The sequence below is a fragment of the Rosa rugosa genome, chromosome 6, assembly GCF_958449725.1.
Source record: "Rosa rugosa chromosome 6, drRosRugo1.1, whole genome shotgun sequence".
Lineage (NCBI taxonomy): Eukaryota > Viridiplantae > Streptophyta > Magnoliopsida > Rosales > Rosaceae > Rosa > Rosa rugosa.
Window position 1 is genome coordinate 47471363 of NC_084825.1, and position 24498 is coordinate 47495860.

Below are 24498 nucleotides of genomic sequence, written 5' to 3' on the forward strand. Positions count from 1 at the left end.
CAATACATTAATTTTGTTGCTTCAGACGGGACGGATGACTGGGCTTCAATGGAAGATTAATTTCAGCCTCAGTTTTACAAGCGGGCTTGACGAATTCGACATAAAGAAGTTAAAGGGAAGTAGTGAAGCAAAATAGAGTGCAAACTCAGAGTAACCAGCGGCCCACTATTTTCTCTCTCATTTCTTGGTTTTTTATTATCTATTTATCTTCAGGAAAGAAGAGAGGTTTGAATTTACTAAACAGCTCAACAAGAAGTTTAGTAAGTGAAACACCAATATTAGAAAACAACCGTAAAGCAAGAGATTAGCAATAATTGATCATCACAGATGAGAATGAGAAGCACTGGCCTAATTGCTAATTAGAATACTAATAGCTGTTAGGGGAGAATAGAACATAGCTAATAATATATCCAAGGTAATTATCATCTTTGAATACAATATTAGAAGCTTTCTCATAGACTGTACAAAAGGGTTCACAACCAAATCTTAATCATACAAAGAGAATGATACAAAGTTGGCCTTTCTCTGCAGGGCACTGAAATTGTGTCTAGGAAAACATGGAATGATACATTATTGAAGGCAGCTTTGAAAAAGTGATGCATTCAAAATAGTCAATTACTAAGTACGAGAATAAATAAGTTCCACAAAGAATAAAAGAGGAACAGAAAGAAGGCTAGCCTTTGCTTTTTGTTGCTGATTTTATAGACAAGCTTGGGCTACAGGGATCGTTGTAAAAGGGCTCTCTATCCTGAATTCCTGATAATATGATGCTTCATTAACATTAAGAGCTGTGCTCCTCTTTACAGTAAGACCCTTTCCCCTTGCTTCAAGTAATATAGACATTATAGAGTAGCAGTGAGAGTTTGGCAAGAAGTGAAAATTACAAAGAGGAATACCGGCCAATTAGAGTTGTGGTTCATTGATTAACATTAAGAGTTGTGGTTTCTTTACTGCCAAATAAGACCCTTTTGCCATTTCTTCTATGCTTGATGATCTGAGTGGCCCGTACCTCATGGCCTCCAGTGGTTTGTATTCGTGCCATAAATTAGTTCTCTGTTTGTTTGTTTGTTGGGCTTTCTGCCCTTTTCAGCACTCCAAAAAAAAAAAAAAAAACACTTTTCCCTTGCATCAAGTATTAATGTAGTAGCAATGAAGTTTGATAAGATGTGAAATCAGGAATGGAATAACATTTTGTGAAGTAGACTCTGTAGTCTGTAAAAAGGCACCATTAATTAGTAGAACTCAGAAGACTCGGACTGTTGAGGATGCACGAATGAAGAATTCGCACCTTCATCACTTTTATAAATATTAGTTTCCAGTTTTAGTTCAAGGACTTCCCTGAGATACAATACTTGAAGACAACCTTGTAAATTAGGAATCTAGGGAAAGGCCTAGACATGAAGTACCTTTAATTGGCTCTTTGGGTAAATTGTTCTTCGATGTATAAGGTGAAAGTTTTGAGCAAAGAAACCTGTCCCCTGCCTCAAGTAATCTAGACTAACGGTGAAGTTTGGCAGTGAAATTCGGCAACAACTGAAAATCACAAAGAGGGTTACCATTATAGTATAGCAAACAGGACTACTACCTTTGTCTATGATTTAATTGGCAACAATTTCACAGAATTGTAACAAAATACATAGGAATCTGAGGGAACTAATTGCAAGCTAAGTATAGAAAAGAATTGCATAAGAATCAGAGTGTGCACAAAATCTACACACATAAATGGCTGGCTTCTGTGTTAGGCTTAGTAATTTAATGATTTTAATCCAATCTTGTTGGAAATCCAATTGGTAATCAAGAAGCATCTTTTTTTTTTTGAGAAAATAGATAACTTCATTCATTTATCCATGGCCAGAAGGCACATACATCAAATGTTGTCTTACACCACAATCATAAATGGTATAAGCTACCAGACAAAGGACAGGTGACCCTCACTGTTAACACATTCGCTCACTTATTGAGCCTAACCACAAGAAAGAAAATCCTCCCTACCAACTTCCCATGAAGTAGTAACCTAGAGGTCTCTAATCCTCCCTACCAACTTCCCATGAAGTAATAACCTAGCCGCCTAGAGACCTCAATTGGTGTACAACTAGAGAAACTAAGATGAAAGTAGTAGAAGACTCAACTTCTAGTATTAGGCAAGGAAACCTGGAAAAGCTTAAAGCTTTCCCTTGCCCTTGTCGCTAGGGCTGGGATCAATACCAGTAACTGCAGGGTAAGAGAGTCGTAAAGCAGTGACATTCGGCTTCTTGCTAGGGCGATGATTCTTGTTCCTACTCCCAAGTAGCTTGCCCGACTTCTTCTTCAACATCACCAGAGTGACATCCATCCAGGTACAAATGAGGTGAGCCTTGAAGACCGTAGGGTTGACCGGTCGGCAGGTCAGAGACTTCCCAATCAGAAAAGATTTGGAAGACCGACGAACAGGGCCGCCACCAATTCTCCCCAGATCAGGAGCACTACCTCCCTCTGCAAGCGCAAGGGAGGCAGCACAGCTAGCAGTGATAGCATCAATGGAGGCCATGTGGCTGAGTGAGGGTTGAGGGTGAGAGACGTAGAGAAGAAAGTTAGGAGAAGAGGAGGCGAGGGCGCCGTAGAGAGCTAGGGTGAGAGAGAAAATCTCTCCTAGGGTTTTTTTTTTGGTAATCAAGAAGTATCTTAATCATCAGTCTGTTGTTTTATTACTTTGACCTCACCAGCCAGTTTGAAAGTGGATTTCAAATGGGAAAAAACTTCGCTAACCAGCCCTGGTCAGCAAGGGCTGCCCATAGCCAATTAAAACCCTACACATAAGATACCTTTTGGCCTCTCTTCCTTTGCCTCATCTCCCAAGTCTACTGCAGGTTTACTTCTTTTACACTTATTACTAGGGAAACATAGCGGGCCCATATTTTGAATTTGTTTATTATAATATGTTGCAGTCTATTCATCCTCAATGCTCAAAGGTAAGCAGTTAAATTTTACTATTCATAATTTCAGTGGTCGACAGACTTGAGTTAGTTGCTATCTGTAACAATACTAGCAAAGAATTGGAAAAAGAAAAAGGAAAGCTGAGAAAGTTGAAAATCTTTCGAGATAGTCTTAGCAGAGAAACTCCCAACTATTGGGATATCATCTATAGATTGCAAACAAGAATCTATAAAATTGAAGAAGAAATTGAAAATCTCTTATATACTCTTCGAGAGGAACAAAAACCTCTTGATTATTTGAGCATTGGTTAGATCCGCAAGTCACTGGTATCAAAGCTTGTAAAATAGCTCAGCAGGGGAATCCCCAATGGGGACAATGTCTGATTTAATAATAGAGAGACTGAATTCTCTATTAAAATCTTCTGATGAAAAATATCAGATCCTGCAGAAAGAAATATCTAGATATCAAGAACATCTAGAAAAAATTCCTGTTATAATCCACCAATTAGAAAAATTGGAAAACAAACTGGATTATATCAAAGATCTTCCAAAAACGGAAGAAGAAAAGCTAACGAGTGTTAGTAGAAAAATCAATGAACAGCAAAAAACGCTGGATTCTATGAAAAATATACTGAAGGACAAGAAAGTGCCTTCTGTAAAACCAAAGAAGGCTAATGGATTCAAACCATTAGAAAGACCATAAAAGAATTCTGTTCCAAACATGATTTTTCTGGATCCCTCAACTAGTTCTACTAGTATTCGGTATGAAAAGCCGAAAGAAACTCGAGATGTCAATATGATGAGCATTTTCGGGAAAAAGAAAGGAGTTCAACTCCTAAATGCTGAAGAATTTGAATACAATGAAATCGAGCATGAGGTAAAAAACGCCTCAATTCCAAAGCTAGATTTCAAACAAATTTACAAAAGGGGAACTTTTGACCTGATGGATAGCCATCATTTCAAATTACTTGAATTTACAACCCCCTCTACAACAGGAGAAACAGATCTACTACTGATCACTCCTGCTGAAGTTGCCAGAGCAAAAGCAAAAAATTATCAATTTATGCACATTGGGGCAGTCCAAGTAGGCATAAAACTTTTAGCTCGAGAAGGTATAAACTGTTCAGTTCTATGTGTCTTACAAGACAATAGACTAACAGATTTTCAAGCTAGTCTTTTGGGAACCCTTGAAGCATCTCTGTGCAACCAAGTGGCATATTTCAACTGCTTCCCCAACTTCTCAACCAGCTTGAAAGATGCAGCTCACTGTATAAGACTGAGAGTCAAGACAGATGGCATATCCATGAAAAATGATATGCAAGAATTGGCAATAGTATACAGGATATACTATAAACTGATGATAACTACAGTAGAGCCAAAGACAAGGATATCAAACATCCCTGGTCTTACTACTGGATTCCTCACCAGCCAGAAGAACCATTCACAACAGATCCATAAGGTTACTTGGAATGAAGTAACTTTTCCCATTGAATGGAAATTATCTGGTCCGAAGCTACCAGCAGAAAGTGCAAAAGCTAAAATTTATGAAAGTAGAAAGACTGGAGAAATCAGTCTAAATTTTGAAAATCACAGAAAAAGTGATGTCTGTCCTGAAAATATCAGGATAAACAAAAATCTTCTCAGAAGAAGCTACAGCACTAGAGAAGCTAGTGTTAGTGGTACAAAAAACTCTGAAGAACCCTCAGAGTCCATCACTGAAGAAGAACTAGAAGCTGATCTAAACAGACCAGTCAATATGTTTAGAGCACAAAAGCTCTATGATCTTTATAAGGAAGCAGAATTCTGCGGAAATCCTGAAAGATTAGAAAAACTAATCGAAGAAATGAAAAACTTCAATCCAGGAAAAGAAAGAAAACTCCTTCCCTACCAAGATGTTGAAATGGAAGACGGAGATAACCCCAAAACTTTCGTCACTAGAGAAAAGGGAAAAGTGAAACTCCCTATACAGAAAGCCCATACGGGCAGAAATGGAGAAAGAAATTCTCAAAGATTTGTCCCAGAGGACAAGATACCCAGAGTACCTATTTCCAACTATGGTATCTGGCTCGATTTAGATAAAGCTCTAGACAAGAGAAAAACTCTTGACCAATGGGTAGACAGCCTAATGATGACATCTGCTCTAACCCTTGGAAAATTTGAAGCTCCTGATCTTCAGATGTACTTTGAAACTACTCTCACAGGAGTAGCTAAGAAGTATTACTATTCTTTCAAAGAAACAGCCCGAGGAAAAGAATGGCTGGAAGAAATTAAAACTTCAAAATCTCCGTATGATTTTGCAGCACCACTGTACGATCAGTTCTGTGGAGATCTTGCAAATATGAGTGAAAAGGCCAGAGAAACGGCCAAATCAAATATCTATGCTCTCAAAATTTGTGACATGAGATATTTCGAAGAATACTTGAATGAATTTCAAGAATATTACTGTACAATTGGTGAACTAGAAAATACTGATCTAGTCAACCTGTTGCACAGAAAACTCCCTGAACCATGGAGAACAGCTGTGCGGGAAAGCATAGCAGAAAAACCAATTGAAAGATTTTCAGTTGGAGGAATTGCCGACAGAATCCGGCAACTGTTGAAAGAGCAATGCAAAGCCAATCTTAGAGCTAAGATGGCCAAGAAACAACTCAAAGGAGTTGAAAATTTCTGTTACGGAATACTGGATATGCCAACCAACTGGGGATGTCATGAATCCAAGTTCTACAGAAAGAAGAAAGGAAAATATTACTCTAGAAAATTCAAAAAGAGTAATCAAAGAAAGAATTGGAAATTCAAGAGAAGTTCCATTTACAAGAAACAACAGGAAGAAAATCCTAAAAAGAAATTCTTCAAGAAAAAGAAGAATACTCATCAGCATAAACAACAACCCAACAAGAAAGCTTGCAGATGTTGGTTATGTAAAGCTGAAGGGCACTATGCCAATGAATGCCCAGAAAAAGGTAAACGATCTACTAAAGCTCTGTTCGAGGAATACGAGCATATAGTAGAAATAGCTAACATGAAAGGCTACGAAATAGCCTATTCTGATGAGGAAGAAGATGACAGGTCAGTATATTCTGCCTGGTCTGATGAAGACGAATCATCTGAGTCTGAGACTGATTCTGAAGTAGAGTACTTCGAATCCAGACAAATGAATGTATTGAAAATCAAAAACTGGGAAGAAAGCAAGACAGAATCCTTAATGTCTTCTTATCAGGTGAACCCTGGTACATTCGTTTGTGACTACTGCTTATGTCACGAAAAGAATGGTCTCCCTATGTTTTGTGAAGAGTCAAAAAAGACTTATCACAAAGAATGCTTCATAGCTGAAGCAAGAAGAAAAACCAAGAATGGACTTGTCAGCCAACTGGTTGAACAAGAATATGAAGAATATTTCTCTGAGAAAAAAGAGAAAGAAGTAGAAACTTTGTTCCAGGAAACCATGGAACCATCTTCCTCGAAAAAGGAAGACGTCATCAAAGAAAAAATCGATGACAACTTTGAACTGGTTGAGATACCAGAAAATGTAGAACTGGTGAAACCACCAGAAACTGTTCATCTCTTAGAAAAACAAGAAGCAGCTATAATAGTTACTGAAACATGGGATCTACTTGGCCAACCTTCTGGCAAGTTTGATTATAAAGTCTGATATGACCCTCCGTCATGGTTCAGTAATCCAGATAGCAAAGAGATAATTCCTACAAACTGGGATGATACAAAACCTTCTAGTTTTGATAAATCTCCCACTCAGAAAAATGTTCCAGAAGAATGTAAACCGTTCATTCCAAAGGAACAAGCTCAAGAAAATGAGCTTCAGCAATCGAAAGTCGTCTCTACGAGTAGATACAGCAACTACATAGAGATTGGACTAAAATTCCCTGATCATAAAAAATATCATCTACATGCCTTTGTAGATAATGGATCAGGATTTACAGTTGCAAAGAGATTTGCAATTCCAGAAAAACTCTGGAAAGAAGAAAAGAAAACAGCTACGGGTGTTACTTTTGATGGAAGCCATCTCACCATGAATAAAGTAGCAAAAAATGTTCACATCACCATTGGTGGAGGAACATTTACCATCCATAACGTCTGGCAATCTGAAGGTCAAGGCGCAGATTTCTTGTTAGGTAATGATTTCATTCTCCAACAGAGATTTATTCAGGATGAAGAAGCAATAGGCTTCAGAAAAGGAGAACGGGTGTTCTGGGCTGATAGGCTTATTCAGGCCAAAAGCATTGTCGGTCAAAACTTTACTACCCAATATCAGAGATCGCAACAGAATAGTGGTGATCTTACCCCCTACAAACCCAAATTTGAACCCATACTCCAAATAAAACAACAAGAAGAATTACTTGTTGAAGAATCTTCTGACGAAGAAGAAGAAGCAGAAACTAGTGAAGAAGAAGAAGCTAGTTTCATTCATGAGCATAACCTCAAGCACTTTCAGAATAAGCTTGAGTCTCAGAAAATTCCCACTCTTGAAAAAATCAAGAAACTACTCGAGCAAAACATCGATGTAGACCCTCAGAAGTTTTGGGAAAAAGACCCAGTGGTCTGTGAATTAAGATTGCATGACATGAATGCCATCTGTCATGTCAAAGCCATTCCTCAATACAAAGAGGAAGACCAAAAAGAATTCAGAAAAGACATTGAAGATCTCCTGAACAAGAGATTAATTCAACCTTCCACTAGCCCTCATCATGCTCCAGCATTCTACGTGAGAAATCATGCAGAAAATCTAAGAGGAAAAGCTAGAATGGTGATTGACTACAGAGATGTCAACAAAAAGACTGTCAAAGACGGTTATCAAATTGCTCAAGTAAGAGTACTGATCAACCAGCTCAGAGGAGCTAAAGTCTTTTCAAAATTCGATACAAAGTCGGGTTTTTGGCAGGTCAAGATGCATCCTGAGAGTGTATCTCTCACTGCATTTGGAACACCTCAAGGACATTACGAATGGTTAGTAATGCCTTTTGGTCTAAAGCAAGCTCCCTCCATCTTCCAAAGAAAAATGGATAATATCTTCAAACATGTTGCAGAGTTCTGCGTCGTCTACATAGATGACATTCTGGTCTTCTCCAAAAACAGAGAAGAACACATGAAACACCTCCATGAGGTTGTAAAGCTGATAGTTCAGCATGGAATTATCCTAGGAGAAAAGAAAATCTTCTTTATCCTTGATGAAGTTGACTTCCTAGGAATAAATATCAAAAATGGAGTAATAAAACTTCAACCTCATATACTTGAGAAGATCTGGAAATTCCCAGATAGAATTCCTGATGCTAAGAGTCTAGAGAGATTCCTTGGTGTCATAAATTATGAAAGAGATTTCATCCCCAAGATCTCAGGATTAACAGCAATGTTATCTCCTAAGACAAGTTCCAAAAGAAAATGGAGCTTCACAGAGGATGAGGAAAAAATTGTAACGCAGATAAAAAATCTCTGCAAAAATCTCCCTCCTCTTCAACAACCAGAAGAGAATGATGAAATTATCCTCCAAACAGATGCGAGTGATAACTACTGGTCCGGTGTTGTTTTGGCAAAAACGTCTGGAACTAACATTGAAAAGATCTGCAAATTCTGTAGCGGCAAGTTCAGCCCAGCAGAACTGAATTATCCCACAGGGGAAAAAGAAATTTTGGCTGTTAAGAAAACAATTTTAAATTCTCCAGCTTTTCTTGGAAAACCCTTTATAGTCCGCACAGATTGTGCCAGAGTAAAGAATTTCAAAAATTTCAAACTTGATAAAGCTGCTGATAGAGGAAGACTAGCTAACTGGCAATTATTCCTTAACCAATATGATTATGTTGTTGAATTAATTGCAGGAAACAAGAACTATCTTCCAGACGCCTTAACAAGAGAATTATCCATGTTCAGCAAAAGAAATGATGACGACGACGAAGGTCGCAATCCCAGAAGCAGAAGAGCTGGGAAAGAACATGAAACCAATGAGGATCCCAAAGAAAAAATCCTCAAGAGATTCCTGCTAAGTCCAAGAGGCTTAGCCACAACTGATCAATCCCAGGGTAAAGGATTGACTAGCCCGTCTCAAACGGCAGACGGTAAAGGCTCATCAAGACCGTTGACGGCTGTTGCTTTGCCAAAAAGCAAACCTACTCCAACTGGAGTAATTAATGTTTTTAACTATGAACTTCGAACTTTTGACACTCCTGTGTTCAGAACTGGCAGGAGACTCGCTTACCATCAGAAGGCAATTCTGGATAATCTTTTATTTGCCTTCCAAGAAAGAAGCAGTGGTCTAATGTTCCCAGCCCTCTTTGCATTAGCTGAAGAACTTTATGAAAATGGCAGGCCACAGTTCGAAGAACTACAGCAGAGTGCTGTCAAGAAAGAAAAAATTAACTTCCTTGAAAGCCCAGAAAGTGCTAGGGTCCCTATCATGGCACTCACTGAAGCAGACTAACATAAATTCCACAATCTAATAGGAAGGCACAATTCAGAAGACCTAGTTCCTCCAACCCTCTTCATCATCGCGGGACCATATGTTGGAAGATACCTGGTAAATGTTCAGAGTGAACATCCACAAGAACACAAGCTTTGGCTTGTTGAAAATGGTTTTGTCCATAATCTGTGGACCAAAACTAATGATGATCTAAAAGGTTTGTCGCCCATCATCGTCAATACAGTCAAGAATGTTAGAAAAACAGACTGTACGCTTCGTCTGAAGTTTAGATCTACCCCTCCAGAATGGATCCAGCAAGCAAATGGTGAGGTTGAATATATTGCTCCATATCACTATGTGAGAATTATTCCAAGACAATATCTGCAACCTGCCTGTGTTGGGTATAATGGACAACCAAACTCTAGCATCCCATGGATGAAGGCCATGACTTTAGAATACATAAAGAAGATCATCTCTGAAGACCTCAGCAATACCTTCCTGGCAGCAGGAGAGAAGATTATTATCACTGCTTACGATCATCCTGACGTAGTCAGCAGTGACCTATTCCTATCTCTCACTCGAAAAGAGATAGACTCAACAATGGCATGCATGCAGTGGATGGACAAACTTGAAAACGACAACCACTATAAGATGTATGTCGACACGGACGTATAAGACAATGCTACAACAGGTAGAATGGCCCAAGCAGACAACAACTCGTTTGTCTTTGGCCACCACTCAGAGACTGATGACAACATGTAGCAGCTGGTGAAAGAAAAAGGCACCAAAACAAAAAAGCAACTGTTTCCTTTTCAAAAAGATACTTTTGCTTTTCAGAAAAGAAGAAGGTGAAAAACATTTCACCCAAATGCTTTTGTTTTTCCCTGTCCGACCTCCATCATCAGGAGCACTCAGAAAAGCAGAAGATCACGGAGTTGTGCTGTACATTTTTGTATTTTGAATTCCAGTTTGAGTTCCGCTCCCTATATAAGGAGCTTTAGTTTCCTTTGTAAGGCATTCGAAAATTGAGACAGAATTATATTCTCTCAAAACAAGAAAGCCATAATAGCAGTTTGCTCGTCCTATCCTTGTGTGAAGTGTGGTTTCATTACAATTATATTCTCTCAAAACAAGAAAGCCATAATAGCAGTTTGCTCGTCCTATCCTTGTGTGAAGTGTGGTTTCATTACAAGTAAGTAACTGTAATCATTCTTATGGATAGCTAAACAGCTTCTTAGCTGTTTACCTGAGAATGAGGCTCTGAATTTCTGTATTCATATTAAATAAATAAGTTCTATATGAAGCCCAATATGCAGTCTGAAAATATATGTTTAAGTTTCTGAATACTGCAATTTTGTCTGTTTAAACTTATTTCAAGCTAAGATTGACTATTCAATAAGCCTAGAACAGCAGTGATTCCGCCCCGAAAGTAACCGTTTAGACAGGATGCTTTTGAATTTTACATTAAAGCTTGTTAATAATAGGAACAGATAAAAGTAGAAAAGGTTGGAAAAGAAAGAGGGACACGTGTAGGATACTTTGAGAAGCACCCAAAACCTGGTCAGGAGGTACTAACCACACCTGGTCAGCCAAGTACTATCCTTTCAAATGTTAGATGACATTGACAAAACCACTTGCTCTGATTGTGAAAAGTTTCAAACAAAACAGCATTGAACTTAGGAATCTGAAGATGAATAAAAGAAACAATATATTCTTCGCCAGTATGAATGAGGATCACTCATGGTCTTAATATTGGAAATTTTCTGCACATCTATTTTATTGGTGCTGTTGCTGATTGGCATTCCTCATCTGATTATATTCTACTCGAACCTGGATTCAACTCCATCCATTGACAGTTCAGAGGAGGAAAGAGTATAGAATAAGAAGGCCATATATCTGCTCTTTGGCTAATAAGAAAAGCTTCAAGTTTTCGGGCGCCTCTTGAGTTGTAGTTACTAGCTGGGTCTTTTTGTGAATTTATAATGCAGCACATAACGTTGATTTGTTCAAAGAAAAGAACTCTGAAAGCATTGTGGTTGGTGATGCAAGCTATGAGAAAAATCAAGTAATTGTCCGGCAACTCAGGCCCATTGGTTGAGATATCTACTAATTGTGAGGCAACTCAGGTTTCTTCATGAATTTTATAACTTACTAACCCAGTTTATATAGTCAGGATAATAATATTGACTAGATAACCAAAGCCCATGTATTCTGCTACTTGGAAACAACTTTACTTTTAACCTCTCAATCTTGCATAATTTTGTTACCAGCTCTCTGCTTCTGCAAACTCAATGGAGCTTCATGCTTCTAGCTTTTGCACATTTTGGTCTATATACCTTAATGTGATATCGCTTCTCCTTTTTATGAACCTTTTCCAACCAACCACTGTTGCAAATGCCTTTGGAAATGAAACTGATCAATTGGCTTTGCTTAAATTCAGAGAATCCCTGGACCTACATGGGTTCTTAAACTCCTGGAATGAATCTGTGCACTTCTGCAACTGGCATGGAATTACTTGTGGCAGAAGGCATCAAAGAGTAACTGCTTTGAACCTAAAAAGCCCTGGTTTGCATGGAACCATATCACCTTGCATCGGCAACCTCTCCTTTGTTAGGTTCATCAACCTTCAAAACAACAGCTTCTCAGGCAAGACTCCACAACAAGTTGATCATTTGTTCCGACTGCAGCTTCTCAATCTAAGTCGCAACATGTTGGAGGGGGTATTCCAGTTAACTGTTAACCTGACCTTCTGTCAAGAACTGAGCATCATATGTATTGGAGAAAACCTCCTTACCAGCAAAATTCCACAGAGATTGGCTCATTGATGAAGCTTGTGTATCTTAATATTGAGAGACACAGGTTTCAGGAGGCATCCCACCTTCCTTGGAACATCAATCACATTGCTTTCATTGTCAGATAATAACTTGGTGGGCAATGTTCCAGGGGAACTAGGTATATTGAAAAGTTCGTCTTTCTTTGGAATTGGTGCCAATAATCTCTCTGGTATGATCCCTCCCTCTCTTTTTAACATATCACCTATGAACACCTTCATTATTGTAGACAACAATTTTAAGGGCAGTATTCCACTTGTACTAGGCCTCAACATGCCTAATCTCCAAGAGATATTCCTTGGTGGAAACGAATTCTCTGGGACAATTCCTTCTTCATTTTCCAATGCTTCTCAGCTTCAAAGACTTTATATTTCAGAAATAGATTGGGGGCAAATTCCCAAAAGTATGGGAGATCTTCCAGTTCTCTGGTCACTCAATTTGAGTAACAATTATCTGGGAAATTCAACTAATGACTTGGGTTTTATTAACATCCTTTGCAAATTACAGCAAACTGAAAATGCTTTTGTGAGAGTTAATAATTTAAGAGGGGTTTTACCTAATTCTGTAGCCAGTTTGTCAAACCAACTCACTAAATTTTACCTTGGATAAAAACAAGTATCAGGACTGATACCTAGAACATTAGAAAATCTCAACAATTTAATAGCCTTGGGGTTGAACAGTAACCGTTTCACAGGTGTAATTCTAGCTCTATCGGGAAGTTACAAAACATACAAAGATTGGGTTTAGATGACAACAGATTAGGAGGAAAGGTCCCTTCTTCCATCAGAAACATGAGTCAGTTATATCAACTTAACTCATACGGAAATGAATTAGGAGGGAGTATTCCTCCAAGTATTGGAAACTGCAAAAATTTGCAGATGATGGATATATCAAATAATAAGTCGGGAATCCGTTCTTAATCATTCCTATGTTAATTGTTAAAAAAGAAAATCATTCCTATGTAAAAGTCATCAACTTTGGTGCGCTGGGATCGCCCTAAACCATAACTTAAGTCTTAAAAGGCATTACAACAAATCAATTGATTATTGTTAGTGGAAGACTACTTGATCCACTTAGCTAGTGCGGGGCTGCTTTCAAGTCTCTTACACCCAGAATTTGCCTCAGCTCATTTAACTTAAACCGCCTTGCTTAATTTTCTCATAACCAGCTAGCTTCCTGCTTCTGCAAACTCAATGGAGCTTCATGAACCAAGGTTATGTGCATTTTGGTTTAAATCCCTTCATGTGATTACCCATCTCCTCCTTGTTATGAACTTCTTCCTACCTACCACTATTGCAAGATCATTTGGAAATGAAACCGATCGATTTGCTTTACTAAAATTCAAAGAATCCATAATCACTGACCCACTAGGGTTCTTGAACTCATGGAATGACTCCATTCACTTCTGCAACTGGCAAGGAATTACTTGCGGCAAGAGGCATCAAAGAGTAATGGCCTTGGACCTACAAGGTTATCATTTGAATGGAGCCATATCACCATACACTGGCAACCTCTCTTTTCTAAGGTCCATCAACCTTGGAAACAACAACTTCTCTGGCAAGATTCCACAGCAACTTGATCGTTTATTCCGCCTGCGCTATTTGAATGTAAGTTACAATATGCTGGAGGCAGATATTCCAGTCAATCTGACCTTCTGCCTGGAACTGAGTCACATGGTTTTAAGGTCAAACCGTCTTACAGGCACAATTCCACCAGACCTTGGCTCATTGGTGAAGCTTGTGTATCTAGATCTTGAGAAAAACAAATTGACAGGAGGTATCCCACCTTCCTTGGGAAATCTTTCATCAATCAGTTCACTTCTCCTAGCATATAACAATTTGGTGGGCAACGTTCCAGAGGACATTGGCCGATTGAGAAGCTTATTTCATTTCAACGTTGGTTGCAATAGACTCTCTGGTATGATACCTCCTTCCCTTTTTAACATATCATCTATGAAGTCCTTCGCACTTGTAAATAATAAGTTCAAGGGCAGTATTCCACCAGCCATAGGCTTCAACATGCCTAATCTCCAAGAATTGTACTTTGGCGCAAATGAACTCTCCGGGCAAATCCCATCTTCATTTTCCAATGCTTCTATTTATGCACTTGATGTTGGGGATAATAATTTTGTAGGGCAAGTTCCCAAAAGTTTTGGAGATCTTTCAGATCTCTCGTCACTCGATGTAAGTAACAATAATCTAGGAAGTTTTTCTGCCAATGATTTGGATTTTATAACATCCTTGGCCAATTGCAGCCAACTGGAAATACTTGATATGAGTTCCAACAATTTTGGAGGTGTTTTACCAAACTCTGTGGCCAACTTGTAAACTCAACTGACCTTGCTCCTCTTTCAAGGCAATCAAATATCAGGAGTGATCCCTGAAACATTAGAAAATCTCAACAATTTAATATTCTTGGCCCTGGCGGATAACCTGTTCAGAGGCACCATTCCTAACTCAATGGCCAAGTTAAAAAAGCTGCAAGTTTTGGTTTTAGAAGGTAATAGATTATCAGGACGGATCCCATCTTCCGTAGGAAACCTCACTCAATTGTATCAATTCGACTTGTCAGCAAATGACTTGGAAAGAAACATTCCTCCAAGTATTGGGAACTGCCAACATTTGCAGAGGTTGGATATATCAGGTAATAGGCTAAGTGGAGATATACCACCACAGGTGATTGGTCTTTTCCCCCTTGTCGCTCTCGACTTGTCACAAAACTCACTAACTGGCAGCTTGCCCATGGAAGTGGGTAAGCTGAAGAATATTTATTTCCTTGACATCTCTGAAAATAATTTAACTGGAGAAATTCCAGAAGTCATTGGTCACTGTATGCTACTTGAACTTCTTTACCTACAAGGGAATCTCTTTCAAGGTATGATACCTTCTTCTTTGGCTACTATAAAAGGTCTTCAATATCTAGATCTTTCACGAAACAACTTGTCAGGTCAAATTCCAAAAGACATACAAAGACTTACCTTCTTGCTCTATCTGAACCTGTCTTTCAATAATCTAGAAGGTGAAGTACCAAAAGAAGGAGCCTTTCGAAACACAAGCGCAATATCCTTTGTTGGAAATACCTAACTCTGTGGCGTTGGTGTTTCTGAATTTCAGTTACCGGCATGTACCATCAAGAAGAATAGAAAATTCAAACTACAGTTCACAATTTTGTTGGTGGCTGGATGCTCTCTTCTGTTTGCAGCCTTGTTTACTCTTTTATTGGAGGAGAAAAATGAGAAAGAAACCATTAGCTGTAGACTCACCAATCAACTTCCTCTCAAAGGTTTCATACCAAACACTTCATCAAGCTACTGGCGGATTCTCTCAGAGCACTCTAATTGGATCAGGCGGTTTTGGCTCTGTATACAAAGGGATTCTTGATCAGGAAGAAAACAGCGTGGTTGCCGTAAAGGTCATCAACCCTCAAGAGAGAGGAGCTTCCAAGAGTTTCACTGCAGAATGCAATGCACTAAAAAATATCCGGCACAGGAATCTTGTCAAGATCTTAACTTGCTGCTCCAGCATGGATTACAATGGTACTGAATTCAAAGCTCTAATCTTTGAATATATGTCAAATGGAAGTTTAGAGGAGTGGCTGCACAGAGGAAACCGATCAATGAGTTTGACCCTTCTTCAAAGATTGAATATTGTTGTTGATGTGGCTTCTGCATTATGTTATCTTCATGACCATTGTGAACCTCCAATCATTCACTGCGACATGAAGCCAAGCAATGTTCTTATTGACGATGATATGGTTGCTCATGTAGGTGATTTTGGCTTAGCCAGACTCATCTCAACCACCACAGAGTCCTCACAAACTCAAAGTAGCACAATTGGAATAAAGGGAACAATCGGCTATGCTGCTCCAGGTAACATTTTCCACTATGTGTGTATATGAAAGTGCATTAATTTAAATAGAAAATTTAACTTACCAGTTCTTACACAAATATCATCAATATCTCTAACTATGAAGTTTACTTTTTCTTGCATATGGATATTTCTTATTTCTTATCGCTGAATGCATATGGATAAGTAACGTGTTCTAATGAAACAATTGTAGAAGGGTTCACAAACTGACAAAAATATATAATACACAGAGACCTGACATACTTGATTGTATCCTGAGTTTGCAGAGTACGCAAGTGGTGTAGAGGCATCAAGACAAGGAGATGTATATAGTTATGGGATTCTTGTATTGGAAATGTTCACAGGAAGAAGACCCACCGACGAAATGTTCAAAGACGGCTTGAAACTCCACGACTTTGTTAAGATGGCATTACCAGGAAGGCTTGTGCAGACTGTGGACGCTGCTCTTCTCGCCACCCTAGAAGAGACAGCTCCTACAGCAACTGCAGGAAATGAAGTGAACTACATGCTTAGAGGTCATAACAATGAAATTGAAGCAGAAAAGGAAATAGAGATTATGAGAACCTAAGCAAGATGGACACTCGTGTGTGGAAGTGTATACATTCAATCTTTGAGATAGGACTGGCGTGCTCGGAGGAATCACCAGAGAATAGAATGTGTATGGAGGATGTCCTCAGGGACCTCCACCGTATACAAATTGCTTACAATGGTGTTGTGATCAATCGAGAGAGACCAAGAAGCTAAACAACAGGTGCTGTTAATTTACTTCTTTTTTTTGGTCTGAATTTACTTATTTCTAATAGGTGCATTTCAATGATAATTTTTTTCTTCTAAATTTTAGTGTATTACTGCCTAATCCTTATGTTCATAGTGGCCTAATCCTTATGTTCATTATGCAAATAACTCGCAGATTATGGCATGGGAAGCGATACTCTGAGTTATTTAACAGTGGGAAGTTGTGCTAGTACTAGAGATGTCTAAAGGCAGCATGATAACCTGAACGTCTTCTTCCTGATGTTAAATTGTGCAAGTGCTTGATTTCAATTTCTAGGTTTGGAGTTGCTTGTTCCAGATAGCGAATGGAGACTAGCAAATGTTGTAGGCTTGTAACTTAAGAATATGTATCGGTGTAATAACTCACGACTGCAGTCCCTATTTTATTACTCTTAAGCTTTGTTAAACCGAGCTAATCTTAAAGCTTCACTTCACTATTTGATAATATCAATTTCAGATAATATGTGAACTATCAGAGAAGGAAAACTGGTCCAATTCATATTAGAGTTTTGTTCTCAAAAGTACTACATATGCAAACAAAAACTGCCTCCTGCATAAAAAAAATTCACATAAGGTAAAAAGAGACCAACAACGTAGTACCTTTGTTTACCTGGTATTAGAGGAAAAGCATCTCTGATTGTCACAATCAACCCAGCACCTCTTCTTCTAAGATACGAGAAATAGCAATACTTAGAATCAAACTGTTAAGGATTGCACGAAAGAAGATTTCAGACTTTCATCACTTATAACTAGTGCCAGTACTTCCATTAATTTCCAGTTAATTCAAAGGTTCCAAGCTTCTGAAACACAATTACGCGAAGACAACTTTGCAAAATAGGAGTTTCAGACGAAACATACGAAATCAAGTTAGGGAAAGGTCTAGACATCTTTTCGTAAATTGCTCTTTAATGTATCAGATGAAAGTTTGGCCAATATTCTTTTCCCTTTTCCCTTTCCTCAAGTAATCTACTCTAGCAGTGAGGTTTGGCAAGTGAAACTCACAAAATCTTTGCTTCCTGTGTGAAATGCAGACGGGGAACCCAACTAGTTTTAGTCTCTGTTAATATCAAACAATCAGAATACCTAATGCTTGTTAATTTATATAGTACAGAAAACGAAAAGGACAACGAAGGTACACAACCGATGAAAAAATGAGTGCAATTGATGAGGGATGTGTAAACTACTCATCATTATTGGCAACAATTTCACAAAATTCTAACAAAATGCTAAGGCATCCGAGAGAACTAACAGCAACCATATAAACAAAGTTACACAAGAATCAGGGTTTCAACAAATCTACATAATAAATAATGGCTTCCGTATACGACAATGAGATGCAACACTTAGACCTCTAGTGAAAGTACACCCTTGTATCAACAAATTTGCAGTGTACAAAGTGATGCTGTACAGAAGAATTGTGGGAGTCGATGATGACACTACCTTGAACAAACTAACTGTCAAGTATTGCAAGCTTGATCTGCCAATCCTACTATTTCCATCTAGTTGAAGGGATTCCCTGCTTTTGAAACCATTCGGGCATGTGAAACCTCTCATAAAGCACAGGTCTCACGTCTTTCTGCAGTGATAGGTGCTTGAGCAGTGGAAGAAGAACATACAAAAGCTGAAAAACAAAGGTGCGGGGAAATGAAAAGAGACAAAGGGGCGACGAAGTGGAAGATAAGTGATGACCAGTGTAGAGGTATTGAGTGTAAAAGAGTTCACAAAATTGGATCTTCCAACCTGTGTGTCATGTATTTGCTCAGCAGAAAATGGAGTGCACGGAATTCCATTCAAAGGTTGCAACAAGAAACTGAAAGGGTTGTTGTCAACAATAACAATTCGGCCCATATCGTTTGATAGGCCAGAGAGATCCTTGACATGCTCACGGTATTCCCTGTATTAATGCATCCAGCATCAGAGGTTTTACCAATTACCAAACTCAGTCTTAACCAACAAGAACACACGGGCAATTCGAACAAAATGTGAATTTATGATATGTCACCGTGAACTCTATGCTACATACAAGTTGGGAAAAGAATTAGCAGCAGAAAACCTTGGCGACATAAAAAGTGTGGTAAGTGTGCAAGACATTAAATGAGAATTTATGATATGTCTGCATCCTACAACATCATTCAAGTGACTCCACAAAACATCCATAGGAACTTCTAAGAGGCCTTTTTTCTTTTCTTTTTTTTTGTAAAGGAAGAGGCCATCAACAGCAAGCAGTGATATTTTGATATTTTGCTTGTGGCTGCTCCAAAATGAACCTATACGCTTATAACTTGGTAACATAGCTTCTCTGATGCTCAACAGCAATACTTTAAAGTACGAGATGTATGATATCATGATATCTATGCCAAAACCATTCCTCTCTTAATAAACTAAATACGCCAACCATAAGATTTCAATGTCTGCAAGTGCTTAAGAAACCAAAATCTAAAGAACCAATGTCAAGTAGTCAATGACAGAAGAAACCTAAATAGATATAAAACTTTGGAGGAAGTGTTCCCTATCAACAGTGATGAATTTTGAGAAAAGAGAGGAGACGTATTTACAGAAAAGGATCAAATACAGAAAGCAGAACTTACGTGCTGGTTGTGGAAGGCCGATAAAGCCTAAAACTGAACAGGTTCTCTACGTCTATTCTGTCAAAAAGTGGTCTAGCATAACCTGTTAGTCTGTTACCATTCAAAACAATTAACATTCCATAAAGGGAGGAAAAAAGCAGCATAAAACCGAAAAAGAAACTGTAAAATCACGAGCAAACAAACCTTCAAGTCCAGCAGTAAACAACACAAGATCGGCAAACCCATGTACTTGTTTCAAGAACTCATGCAACCCCGGCCGGACGCTCAAAAACCGTAACATAATTCACCTTCGGTTTCCCATCACATTCCTTCAAAACCCCAAAAACACCACCACGTAAACAAACATCAAACTCCACATTTTGAATCAACACAACCTAACTTTAGCTAGTCAATTACACAATGACGAACAAAATGAGTGCTAGTCAAGCAAAGCACCTTGTCCGAAGAAATACACTCGAGCTCAAACCACGTTCAACCCACCTTCTGTCGCTTGCGTCCGAACTATCCCGGGCAAGCTCGCCGACTCATATGCACATACTAGCGTCTCATCCAGGTCAAGAACCACCTGAAACCAATCAATTTACAACTAAGCTCGTAAAATTTGTTAGAATCGGAGCACCATGTGAGAGAGAGAACAGTTACCGGTAGCTTCTGGCATGGGGAGGATAGTCGGAGTCAGAATCGGGAGTATCGATTTCAACGGCGGAGGCGGCGGTGGAAGAGTCGTGCTCGGGCAACTCGACAGCCGGCAACGATTTGAAGGAAGCCTCGGGAGAAGAAGACGAAAAAGAAGAAAGTAACGGATCCGATGGCCGAGAGCTCTGACGATTTGAATGAAGATCTGGAAGAAGAATCCCAACCAGTTGAGCAAAGCCTTCCGCTCTTGAGCAAATGGAGAGTAGCAAATGTTGTAGGCTTTGTACACCTTCTAATTCTCATGAGAGCACTAAAATGAGGATTAATTGAGAATATTTTTGTTCCACTCATTTTTCAATTATATTTTAGTAAATTAATCGTTAGATGTTTAAATATTTATGTTTAGATTATATATGTAATTTTTTAACTAAATTGAAAATTAAGAAATTACACAGTAGTACAAGATCAAAGATATAAACATAAAAAACCCACATTCAATTAGATAAGGACACGAACCTAGACCCAAAAACAAAATGATGCAGGCCTAACTCCGAATTTTAATGGAAAATGACTAAAATACTCAGTTTTCATCAAAATTTACGCGCATTGCCACTAACCTAATACCCAACACCTCAATGCCGGTCTCGTGCTTAGCATTAACGGTCGCTCTTCGCCATTGTCAAACCGCTCTACAATCACCTCAAGCCTGACAGCTGGGCTTGGGTGAGTCTTTCCCTCTCTTTTTCTCTCTTAATCTGATATCTCGGGTCATCTTTGTTTACTCAAATCATTTGCCTTTTTGTGGTGTTTTTCAGAAATGGACAAATGTGAAATTGACCTCTCCTCAGCTCTCTAGAGAAAGCATCTCTAAATTGTCACTAAAAGATTTAACTCTTGAAAATATTTCTTCAAAGTAAATTCTTTGTAGTTAAATTTTTCATCTTACTTAAAGGGTCTTTGGTAATCATTGGTTTTTGAACTGTTTGGTGTTATATTGAAAGATTTGCTTGCTTCAAAGATCCTTAGTTTGAGTGTTGTGTTTGTTGCTTTCCTATTTTACGAGCGAGTGCAAGTGATAGTGATGTTGCTAAATGAGCCAGTAAGGTGTTGTTTTGGTGGATTAGGAACTCATGCACATCAGGTGTTTGATGAAAGTCCTCAATGAGGTTGTTGTTATACAAAACCCTTTTGTTTTGGCATGTTGATTACTATTACTAATTGCTACTGGTTTGGTAATCTTGCTGTGGGAATATTGCGATTTTCTATATTTTTAATTTCATTCATGGATTGAGAGATCTAATTTCTATTACTCCTGCTACTGCTACTGCTTCTGCCATTGCTCCTGCTCCTGCCATCGCTCCTGCACCTGACACTGCTCCTACTACTGCAAATGAAGCTGCTACTGAACCAAGGACACATTCAGCGATAAAGAAGAAGAAGAAGTTTGATGAAGAGTTCTGAGATTCTCTCTCTGGATTTTTTTTTTTTTTTTGAGAAGTAACATAGAGGGATTAGAAGTCAAAAGAAGTAGTTAAACATAAAAAAGTAAATTAACTCATGACATGTGGCAAATGGAGAGCAGATTGTCTTTATTTGTAAGATTTAGTCCTTATATGTTTAATTCAATCTTTAAATGATGTATCTGTTAATATATCTTTTGTCAATAACTTATATATAATTTGTTAATTGAAAATCATTAAAGTATTTATAATTGTGATTTATCAGTTATGGACATGAATGGTTCATGTTTAACCAGTGGCGGAGCCAGAAATTGATCTCAACTAGGGCACTTAATTTTTTTTAATTTTTTTTTTTAAATTGAAACTTAAACTTAAAATATATCAAAATTTTAATAAAAATAAAAATTAGAATAAGGTTAAGGAAAGATCAATATTTTTTTAAATTACATATTTTATTAATCAAACTTATAATTTTTAGATTTTAGACAATTTTTCATAATAGAAATATAATTTATCTTTGAACTTTTGAAAGTATATGAAATAATACTATTAATTTTTTTTTTGCTGAGAAGAAATAATAGTATTAATGTTAAAAAAAAAAGAAATAAAAAAAATTAGCACATTGAGTTTTGAAATAATAGGATTAATGTTAAAAATAAAATAAAAATATTAACACTTTGCTTGAACCAGCATTCGAACCACGGAGCAGCCTGGCAGCCTCACATATACATATGGCTCTATCACTGCGACAAGGCAGCATCCAGTGAATACAACGTAACTAGCTATATATATACCAAAATCTGACTGGGGCACGGGACCCTCCGTGCCCCAACGTGACTCCGCCCCTGTGTTTAACAGATTTCGTTCGTCCATTGATTTGATCTAGTTCGACACCTTAACGATTAGCAATTTGGAAGAAAATTTTCAGAAGTAATCTACTCATGCATATATAAACATTTAACGGTTGATTTGCCGTAATAGAATCGAAAAGTGGGTCTCCTAAACCATTAATTATAAAAGTTCTCAACTAGTCCTAATTTTAGTGATGTTCATTAAAATGGCTCCTATAATTTAAGAATATATATGGTGTAATAACTCATGAATTCTGTCCCTATTTTATTACTCTAATCTCCGGTTAACCCAACTGAGCTCATCTGAACGCGTCACCTCACTATTTGTCTATTTGATAATATCAATTTCCAGATAATATGTGAACTATCAGAGAAGGAAAACTGGTCCAATTCATATTAGATTTTTGGGCTCAAAAGTCAAAAGGGCTATGCAAACAAATACTACCTCCTGCATAAAAAGTTCACACAAGGTAAATAGAGACCAACAACGTAGATTGGGTTTAGATGACAACAGACTATCAGGAAAGATCCTTCTTCCATAGGAAACATACACTGAAGCCGAATAGGGCAATCATCTCGAACCCCAATGTACATTAGTTAGAGATCCCCCAAGCGTATGTTATTTTCCACGCCTAAACTATGTCTATGCGTGTATAATTAAGAAGTCTATGCCTTTTTGGAATTTCAATCAGAAACCCAACAAAGAAGTCTGGCATTTTCTAGCGTGTATAATTAAGCTGCAATGTATCAGGATTCAACAAAGCAGTGGACGGCAAACCTCCATATTAGACCAATAATTTGCAACTTTATGATCATTTTTGTGCTTTCAGACTAAAGGTTATCTCTTTTGTTTATGACTTTACCACGTTCATACTATAAGCAGTTAAGAAGTCCGGGTTAGGTACTTAGGTAATGATATAGCCGTTACCGTCCATCGTCTGCATCCTTATTACGTTCACGCTAACGATCGTTAGCAAATTGGTGTTTTAATTTTATGTGCACATTTCATATATTCGTATGGAAATAATTTGGAAGAAAGTATTCCTCCGAGTAATGGAAACTGCAAAAATTTGCAGGAGATGTATATATCACATAATAAGTCGGGAATCCGTTCTTAATCATTCGCATGTTAATTGTTCAAAAAAAAAAAAAAAATTCATTCCTGTGAAGACTTTAGTGCGCTGGGATGGCCCTAAACCGGAACCTAAGTCTTAAAAGGCATTACAATAAATCAATTGATTATTGTTAGTGGAAGACTACTTTTTTTTTATAGGAGTGAAGACTGCGTACTTGCAGGGCTGATTTCAAGTCTCGTGAACAGTACCCAGAATTTGATGTCCGTCTTCGTCAGCTAATTTAACTTAGGGTTTTTTACTTCAACAGTGTCTGAACACTTCGAAGACTTTTAAAATGATACCTGAACTTTTAAAGTTATCAATGTGATACCTGGACTTATTTTTTCTTATCAACGTCGTACCTCTGCCCATATTCCGTCACGGTGCCGTTAATCCGAGCACGTGTAACGCACGTGAGGCATCAAATGATGATAAAAAGACTAATCTGCCCTAAATCTAGAGGTATATTCAACATTTTACCTATTTTAAATTTTTTTAAAAAAAAACCTATTTATCTTTTTTTTTAAATCATTTTTTTCTACCATCTCCACCTGTTGTCTTCTTCCTCTACTCTCTCCATGTCTTCTGCAAATGCAATCTCTCTCACTCTAGACTCTACTTCCTACCTCCATTATCTTGACCATTGCTCTTATACACCACCTCGAAATCATCCATGCTCAGCCGATCTAAATCACACACAAAAATAAAAATCAGATTCAATATTTCTGTATCAAAATGAACGAACCCAACAGAAACCGCATTACAGATCCAAGTGGGAGCTTTGGTGACGGTGCTGCAACGTGTGCTGACGTTTCGCGGCGGCGAGGCGGGAGGTCCATAACAAGGTTTATTTGAGCTTCTCTGATACCCAGCAGAGACCCAAAATCCCTGATTTTCGATTTTCGATCTTTGAATTCTGATGAGTCTCCAGCTTTGAGCTTCTCCAGAAATCGGAATTCGATCGCCATTATTTGAGATCGTCATGCGGCAAAAGAAAGGCGCCTGAGTTGGTTATTTCAGGAGTTCGAAGATCGTTGTCAGGCCAGAACATGCTCGACTGTT

At 38.1% G+C, this 24498-nt stretch overlaps 2 pseudogenes; one reads left to right on the forward strand and one right to left on the reverse strand.

Moving 5' to 3' along the window:
* The first annotated feature begins 12819 nt into the window (after positions 1–12819).
* Positions 12820–17355, forward strand: LOC133715185 (putative receptor-like protein kinase At3g47110; annotated as a pseudogene).
* LOC133716894 (uncharacterized) lies at positions 16035–24404 on the reverse strand (annotated as a pseudogene).
* Between the last annotated feature and the right edge of the window lie 94 nt (positions 24405–24498).